Source organism: Delphinapterus leucas, chromosome 1 (assembly GCF_059928025.1).
Source record: "Delphinapterus leucas isolate spDelLeu-1000000601 "Yukka" chromosome 1, BTC_Dleu_Yukka2, whole genome shotgun sequence".
Taxonomy (NCBI): Eukaryota; Metazoa; Chordata; class Mammalia; order Artiodactyla; family Monodontidae; genus Delphinapterus; species Delphinapterus leucas.
The window spans coordinates 137,273,296-137,282,391 of record NC_143129.1 but is presented as its reverse complement, the minus strand read 5'-3'; the positions used below and the strand labels follow the sequence as shown (position 1 = coordinate 137,282,391).

At 42.1% G+C, this 9,096-nt stretch overlaps 1 pseudogene; it reads left to right on the top strand.

Moving 5' to 3' along the window:
* The first annotated feature begins 891 nt into the window (after positions 1-891).
* On the top strand, positions 892-1,294 carry LOC149750741 (small integral membrane protein 10-like protein 2A; annotated as a pseudogene).
* Positions 1,295-9,096: the final 7,802 nt, after the last annotated feature.

Below are 9,096 nucleotides of genomic sequence, written 5' to 3'. Positions count from 1 at the left end.
CAATGCAGGGGACGGCTTCGATCCCTGGTCGGTGAACTAGCTCCCACTTGCATGCCGCAACTAAGAGTTAGCATGCCACAACCAAGACCCGGGACAACCAAAAATAAATAAATTAATTGATTAAATAAAATTAAAAAAAAAAGATGAGACCTTGGGAAATTTCTCTTTCTTAGGTTCTCCCCCATGAAGAGTGACATCCAGATAAGTTTGTGTGAAGTAGATACCTACCTCTCATAAGTCAAGGAGATGATAAGCCCTATGAAAACAACAAACCCTAGTTATGTGGTGGTTATTAAAACTGTGAACACTCTCCCCCTTAACTCTCCTGATGTGTTCTCTTAAATAAATGTCTCACTCAGGGTCCTAGTGTCTGTCCTCCTCACCAAACCTCACGCTGATAACTTTCAACATCCAGAAATGGTTTGAGAACCGCATAACTCCATGACCTGTTGTCAAACCTCAAACTCCTAGAAACACCAAGTCTGATCACTTACTTTTTCTTCTCTGGAAGCCAATTGGTCCCCCTGAGACTGACCCAACCATTTCTGGGAACTGGTTGGAAAAATGAAGTCTGGTTTTCCAACCAATCCTTTGAGATAATCAGAAGACAGGAGGCTAAAAGGTCCCGTGACTTTAGCTTCTCTAAAAGAAAACCTATAGGACAGCACCCAAACACAATCATCTCAATGTTAATTTTTAAAACTGAAGTTGCACCTTCCCCTGTCCAAATCAATGATTCATGCAGGGAGGAAAGCAGCATCGTGTTTTGCTGCTGAAAGACTGTAATCTCTTTCTCTGAACATCTTTAAGAACAGTGCTGGGCGGTGGCCCGAGCGCAGCCGGAGGAAGCGGAGGACGCCCGCCCTGCACCGCAGCTCGCATCTGCGGCCGCGCGATCCACCTCCCGCGCCGCTTCTCCCGCGTGCGTCCCTCTGGCCGCGGAGCCGGCGGGAGGCCACAGCAGACCGATGGCGGCGGCCCTGTCGGGCCTGGCGGTACGGCTGTCGCGCTCCGCCGCGACCGGCGGCTCGTACGGCGCCTTCTGCAAGGGGCTCACACGCACGCTGATCATCTTCTTCGACCTGGCCTGGAGGTCTGCGCATGAACTTCCCCTACTTCTAAGTCGTGGCTTCGGTGATTCTCAAAGTGCGCCTGCAGGTACATATTTAGAGCAACTAACTTGTGGCACTCTGGGAGGCGGGTGCCCAGCAGGATGGCTGAGCTCCACCCCCGACCTCGCCCGCCCTAGAGCAAAGCGACCAGCTCGCCTCGCGCACACAGACTTGCCTGCCGGTCTTGCCATTGCCCCATCTTTTCATATAAATGGGCGGCTAGAAATCATTTGCTGAAAGCCTGCAATATAACCAAAAAAGCCTAAGATATAATTAAATGTTGAATCTCAAGGAAATAGCTAATTCAAAGAACAGAACTTAAAAATCTGAAAATCCTCAGAAATATTTGAGAAGTTCTTGCATCCATAAAACAAAAGACAGCACCGAATGTAGGGAAATGACAGTAAGCACAGGATGCCCTAAGGGGGAAAAAAGGAAAAGTTACTAACAACTTAAAAAAAGATAAACTGTACAAGAATGGTCCAAATAGGAGACAAATCTTGCAAATTAGAAAAAGAAGAGAAGAGACTTCCAACCGAATGGAATCGATTCTAGGCAACAGATGGATGGAGTTAGACGGAGGAAATTTACAACATGATCTGAAGGCAGACATTTCTTCATCCCCAAAGAAAAAACAACGGCAAACAGAATCTACTGGGAAAAACAAACATTTCAAACTGTACAAGGAGAGCATGCTTCACATATGAAGCAACCTCAGATGTGGCCTGTTTTTCAACCGTTGCCTGGAGTGTGAGAAAGGGAATCTGAACACTGGCATGTGGATCAAAACTCTGCAGTCACAGAAAATCCAATCATAGTGTTCAACTTTGCCATTCAGTGAACAGTGTTTAAATAATCATTGCAATGGAAATATTAGTTACGCATTTTCATTTTTAGAGTAAATCTCTAGGCAAAGCAGGGGAGACAGTTATAGAACAGAGTGGGAATGTTAACCAACTTTGACAAGTACAGGCAACAAGTTGGCAGGCAGAGAGGAAGAAATGGAATAGTGGTGTTATTCTCCTAAACTAGGAAGTCCAGATACTGTCTCTAGTTGAAAGAATAAGACAGATTTAGGGGTTAGATTTTTTAAGTGAACAAGGTAACCAACAAAAGAGTTAAAAATAGTGATACAACCAAATGGAGGAGGGAGGAAAACCAAGGGGATAGCAGGAAGTCAGCAGAAAATGCCTCATGTCATCAAGTTAAGAAATAGTAAGAAAAACATATTATTAGGAAAAATGGAGTTAACCTCTAAACAGACATGTAAAAGTTTTTGCCTCTGGGTTGGGAAAGCAAAAGTTGAGAAGGGTGGATGGGGATTTACTGCTTTTCATTATATGTCCTTTTGTACTGGTTGATTTTCCTAAATCTCTTACATGCATGTATTACTTTGATTAAAAGTGAAAACTTATTAAAAATGAATTTACTGCAATTAAAAAAAAAGTGTTGATCAGAGTGAGAGAAAATAATTGACACTAGGGAAAGGAAATATAGATATGAGACTGATGAGGTTAAGTAAAAATCCTGAAATCCTGAATTTGAAATGCAAGTATCGGTATGAACTCATATATATATATATATATATTTCTTTTTAATAAATTTATTTATTTTTGGCTGAGTTGGATCTTTGTTGCTGCTCGGGGGCTTTCTCTAGTTGCAGCGAGCGGGGGCTACTCTTCGTTGCGGTGTGCGGGCTTCTCGTTGCGGTGGCTTCTCTTGTTGTGGAGCACGGGCTCTAGGCACGCGGGCTTCAGTAGTTGTGGCTCACGGGCTTAGTTGCTCTGCGGCATGTGGGATCTTCCTGGACCAGGGCTCTAACCCGTGTCCCCTGCATTGGCAGGCAGATCCTTAACCACTGTGCCACCAGGGAAGCCCAATTCATGATATATTTTATCTTAAAAAAAAAAAAGTATTTTCTAGCTCTTTCCATGGAAAAGGCCTAGAAACAATGAACCAACCAAGTAGAATAAAGACATGTAGTACACAGACTGTGATCCTTAAATCCTATTTTCCACCGAAAAGAGCCAGGGCTCCTTGGAGAAATGGATGATTCCAAATCTAGGGTAGAAAATTACACGGCAAGCTTGGATTGTGTTGCCATGCTAGAAAGCAAGGAAACTATTAAAGACCACTAAGATTATGTCAGAAGGACTTGGGAGCTAACTTAGAGGATCCCACTAGTCAAAGATGGGACAATTTGAACACTAATAAGAATAATCACTGTAATGTATGGAAACCATCAAACATATTAAAAATCCATGAATTTATTATGATGTGCTTAAGTCTTCATTAGTCAAAAAAAAAAGTGCACTGGTCATATTTGGTGGACCCTAGGGAATCAACTCATTATCTTGAAAACTTGTAAATAAAGGAAAAGAATCAAGCACTTAGCCTGTTTGCTGTACAATCTGTGATTCAGCCAAGTAGTGGATTAGGAGAAGTTTCTCTTTATAGAGTATTTCAGCTAAATACATTGTAAAGGAATGATATAATTTGACTATTGCCAACTTACACTTCTTAATGGATCTATATAATGATCATCAATAGTTGCTAATATCACAAACAAAGAGACAACCAGACTATGCATCTCCTGATGGAAATATACACGATCCAGGAAGTATTCTTGCCAACAAACTCAAATTGGAATCTGATTAAGTCTCTAGATCTAACCACAAATTTACAGGACATACAGGGGTCAGAGAAAGATGAAAGCAGGAAAATACAGACTATATGGAAAACTTTATAAGACACTGACCCAGTTTCCTCAATGAATAAATTGCAAAGAAAAGAAGAAAAAGGAAAGAGGGTGACTTTTAGGTTAAAATAGACAAACATATCAACTGTTCAATGCATGGATTTCATTTGGATCCTGATTCTAACTAAAAATAATAAACAATTATGAGACAATCAGGAAATTTGAACACAGGCTAAATATATAATGATATTAAGGACTTTTTTTAAGTGTAGAAATCATTCTGGTTGTTTTAAAAATCGTTCTTAGATTTTAAATACTCACACCTATTTATGGAAAAATGATATATACCTGACATTTGCTTCAAAATAATCTGGCTTGTGGGGAGTAGAGAGTATAGAGGGAAACTAGATGGATTATGAATTGATGGTTATTAAGCTGGATGATGGTTACATAGGGTATCATCATGCCAGTCTCTCTACTGTTGTATACAGTCAAATTTTTCCAAAATAAAAAAAAGGATTGATCCCCTCTCTTGGAAGGATTCATCTTGCACATTCTTTTTTTTTTTTTTTTTTTTGCTGTGTTGGGTCTTCGTTGCTGCACATGGGCTTTCTCTAGTTGCAGCGAGCAGGGGCTACTCTTTGTTGTGGTGCGCGGGTGGGCTTCTCATTGTAGTGGCTTCTCTTGTTGCAGAGCACAGGATCTAGGTGCATGGGCTTCAGTAGTTGTGGCACACGGGCTCAGTAGTTGTGGCTCGTGGGCTCTAGAGAGCAGGCTCAGTAGTTGTGGCACACGGGCTTAGTTGCTCCAGGGCATGTGCGATCTTCCTGGACCAGGGATCGAACCCGTGTCCTTTACACTGGCAGGCGGATTCTTATCCACTGAGCCACAAGGGAAGTCCCTACCTTGCATATTCTTGAAGGCGGCCAAGGAAGTCACCCTTTGTTCTTATTCCTGTGGGATGAGCTATACATGGAGATGGCAGAAGCAGGATGACCCCGCTTTATTCTTTCACCATATTGAGGTGTTTCAAAATAAGTGATCTGAATAAACATTCAAAAGCAACTTTTTCCAACATCAACTTAGTGCAGTTATTTGAGGTGGGGGTGGAAGGCCACAGAGGACCATGATGTCAGACTCCAGAACACAACTTTCTTCCCCCTAACATGATTTAAAACTCAAACCATCTTCACATGCCTTTCTGAGGCCAGAACGACAATCCTGGGCTCTTGGCCAGAACCAACCCCCCACCTTTTCAGCACCAGTGTCTTTCCTCTCACTTCTTTAAAGAATGGAGAAGAGAGGAAAAACCTGGAAAACATTATGCACCTTTGACAAAAGTAAACTAGAAACATACTGTGTCAATTTCTCACAGACACTGTAGTCAGAACCTCACTTTATTTTCAGACGTGTGGGAGGGTCTTCTGTTAGATGCTCAGTCCAGCACAGCAGGGAGAAAACAGGATACACTGTAACTAGGTTGTAAATAGACTTAAACCCCTTGGGTCACCCTGCCTTTAGTTTCCTAATGCCCTGCCCCACAAGGGAATGACAGGGCCAATATCCTCAATCTCAGAGGTTTTCAAAATTTCGTTCTTCACACAACTCTGGAATTCCTTATGTGCACAGACTAAATAGAAACAAAACCAAATTCATGACAAATGACTTTTTTAAAACTTGAAATAAAACAAGCATTTTTCTGAACAGGAAGAGTAACAGACACAAAGAAAGCCACTCAAATTGTTTTCTTCACATGCTGAGCTTCATAGCTGTCCCTCACACTTATTCCTGATCCACGGTGCCCTTTTCATTAAGTTGCTTGTGGATTTGAATCCACTTTGAGTCCCATCCTTTCCGTAAAACCTTCAGTCTCTCTTGAGAACCAAGGTCTAGGCTGAAGAAGTTGCAGTTAGAAACAAAAGTGAGTTAATACCAGGCAGAAAGTATTAAGTAAAGCCTGCTAAACTTTCTTCATGCCTTCTTTCTCGTAACGCTTGTATGACCCTCTGAGGTAGCTGCTCTTATTTCCTCCATTTCACAGTTGAAGAAACCAAAGTTTCAAGGGGCTACAACTAGTAAGAGACTCAGCTATGACTGGAACACATTTCTGTTTTACTCCAAAGCTGAAGCCTGTAATCACTGTGCTAAACCTTTTACCAGGAAGCTTTGGAAGGGACTTAGCTATTTATGTTAAAAGTAGGGCTTCCCTGGTGGCGCAGTGGTTGAGAGTCCACCTGCCGATGCAGGGGACACGGGTTCGTGCCCCGGTCCGGGAATATCCCACATGCCGCGGAGCGGCTAGGCCCGTGAGCCATGGCCGCTGAGCCTGCGCGTCCGGAGCCTGTGCTCTGCAATGGGAGAGGCCGCAACGGGAGAGGCCACAACGGTGAGAGGCCCGCATACTGCAAAAAAAAAAAAAAAAAAAAATGGGCAAAGGACCTGAATAAACATTTTTCCAAAGAAGACATACGAATGGCCAACAGGTACAAGGAAAGGTGTTCAACAGCACTAATCATCAGGGAACGGCAAATCAAAGCCACAATGAGCTACCACCTCACAGCTGTTGGAATGGCTGTTATCAAAAAGATAAGAGATAAGTGCTGTTGAGGATGTGGAGAAAAGGGAATCCTTGTAGATCGTTGGTGGGAATGTAAATTGGTGCAGCCATTATGTGCCAAAACAGTACAGAGGATCCTCGAAAAATTAAAATAGAAGTGCTATATGATCCAGCAATCCCACGTCTGAGTATATATCCAGAGGAAATGAAATCACCGTTTCAAAAAGATATCTGCATCCCCATGTTCACTGCAGCATTATTAAAATAGCCAAGACATGGAAACAACCTAAGTGTTCATCAGTGGATGAATGGATAAAGAAAATGTGATACACACACACACACACACACTGGAATATTATTCAACCGTAGAAAGAAGAAATTCCTGCCATTTGCTACAACATGGATGAAACTTGAAGGCATTATGCTAAGTGAAGTAAATCAGACAGAACAAGACAACTAGCATATGCTCTCACTTATATGTGGAATCTTAAAAAAAAATCTTTAAAAAATCATAGGAACAGAGAGTAAATTTGTGATTGTTGAGCTTGTGGGGGAAGAAATGAGGTGAAAGTGGTCAAAGGTACAAGTGTTCAGTTATAAGATGAATAAGTTCTGGGGATGTAACGTACAGCATGGTGACTATAGTTAACAATATTTGAAAGTTGCTAAGAGAGCAGATTTTAACACACTCACACAAAGGTAACTGTGAGGTGACGGATGTGTAACTAACCTTACTGTGGTAATCATTTTGCAATATATGTGTATATCAAATCATCACATCGAGAATAGATCATTGCTTACCTTTGCTAATAAAATCATGCAAATATTCCCAAAAAATTCATCACGTTGTACACCATAACCTTACACAATGTTGTATGTCAATTATATCTCAATAAAGCTGGAAAAAGATAAACTCATTCAAGTTAAAAAAAAAAAAAAAAGATATCCAAAATGGAACTTGTGCTTTTGACCCTTAATCTGCTCTTCCCCAGTCCTGTAAAAGTCACCACCATCCATCCAGCTGCTCAAATCAAAAGCAAGTCCTCCCAACTGTGACCTTCAACATTTATCCTTACTGTGACCTACTCTCCCTACTTCCACTGGCTGCTGGTCTCTGTGTGTGTGTGCGTCAGTGGGTTCCATGTGTTATATTTGTTATTCATGCAGAGAAATTGTTTCGTCTTTCAATATGTGAGTTCCAGTTTTCCTTTTAAAGCCATTTCTTCAGGGGTGGGTCCTAATTACCAAACTGCTTTTATTGCTCTCAGTCTCAAAACAAAACAGACAATCTTAGTCCTGCCTTGACCACAAGCGGCTTGAAGGAGTTTGTCTCTTCTCTTACCCTCTACTTCCTTCCAAGTCGCTGACTATTCCACCCTCTCTATTCTCACCCACGCAGTACCCTACTCACACTATTCTTCTTAAGGCCACCAATAAGCTCCTAATTGCCAGATCCAGAGGATTATCTGTAGGTAAAGTATGATTATCCTATTCATAGTGGACCTCTCTGCTCATTGGAAATCGCTGGACTTTCCTGCTGCTGTGGGTCCTGCAGCCCCCGTGGGTCCTGAGGCCCCTGCACCTTGCATTGCTCCCACCTCTCTGGCTGAAAGGGGTCAGACTTCTTTGGTGACTCTCCTTCAGACTTCACCCTTAATCCTCCTCTCTTCTCAGTCTATACCAGTGGTTCTCAAACTTCTCTTTTTCAAGAACACCTTCAAAAATATGTTGAAAGCTATGAGACACTCTTTCCTGAAAAAAAAAATTGCCTATGTTCATGGATATGCAATATTTTAAGTAATTTCAGGGTTCCCTCACACCCTGAAGGAAAGTTCGACCCCCTGCTCTACTTTCTCAGCCTGGGGGGTGCCAACAATTCCCTGAGCTTCAAGGGTCACCGCATGTTGATGGTTTTCAAATGTGTACCCTGAACAGCAATGATTCTCCAAAACCCTAATCTCATATCCTCAATATCCAACTAAAATATCTCTGTTTATCCCAAAGCACCTTATGCTCAATGCATCCCAACCTAGCCTGAATATTTGGCAGTCCCTGTCCGATTTCTCCTCCAAGTGGATGACATCGCCATGCATCCCAATCACCAAAAAGAAACCTGCTCTTCCTCTCCCTCCTCTTGCAACTTCCCAGGCTCAAGCCCTTCTCATCTCTTACTTGGATTACTGGAGGAGTCTTCTATTTGGCCTGCCTCTTTCCCACATTGCCCTCTTCCAAGCCACCCCTACACTGCAGCTACATTTATCTTTATCGACCGCTGCACTGCTCATGGCAGTACCTGCCCAAGTGTGTTTCCAAGAATACAGTCTGTGTGATGTAATTGGTGTTATAGGAACAAAAAAAGTTATCATGGTCAATTAAGTTGGAGAAAAGAGTAAAAATTAGTTAGATTTAATTACCTCTCAGAATCTTCAACATGCTAAAACACATTTTGGCGCTCCACGTTGGGGGTGTGAAATAAAGCTTTTGTCAAGCGTTCTGGCGACAAAAGCCTAGGGTTCTTTGGATTATACCTTGGATAGGACTGGCCTACAAGTTGAAATTTCATTTCCTTGTCTATCTTTTCTTCCAGTTTCCAGCTGCTCTTCTTGATAATGTCGACAATGGGAGGACAGCAGTGTTGTACTCCGGATTCAGGAAGACCAAGGTTTAAATTTCAGCCCAAGACTTTTGGTCAAATTATTTAATCTCTCAGAACATGGGCTGGCTGGTCT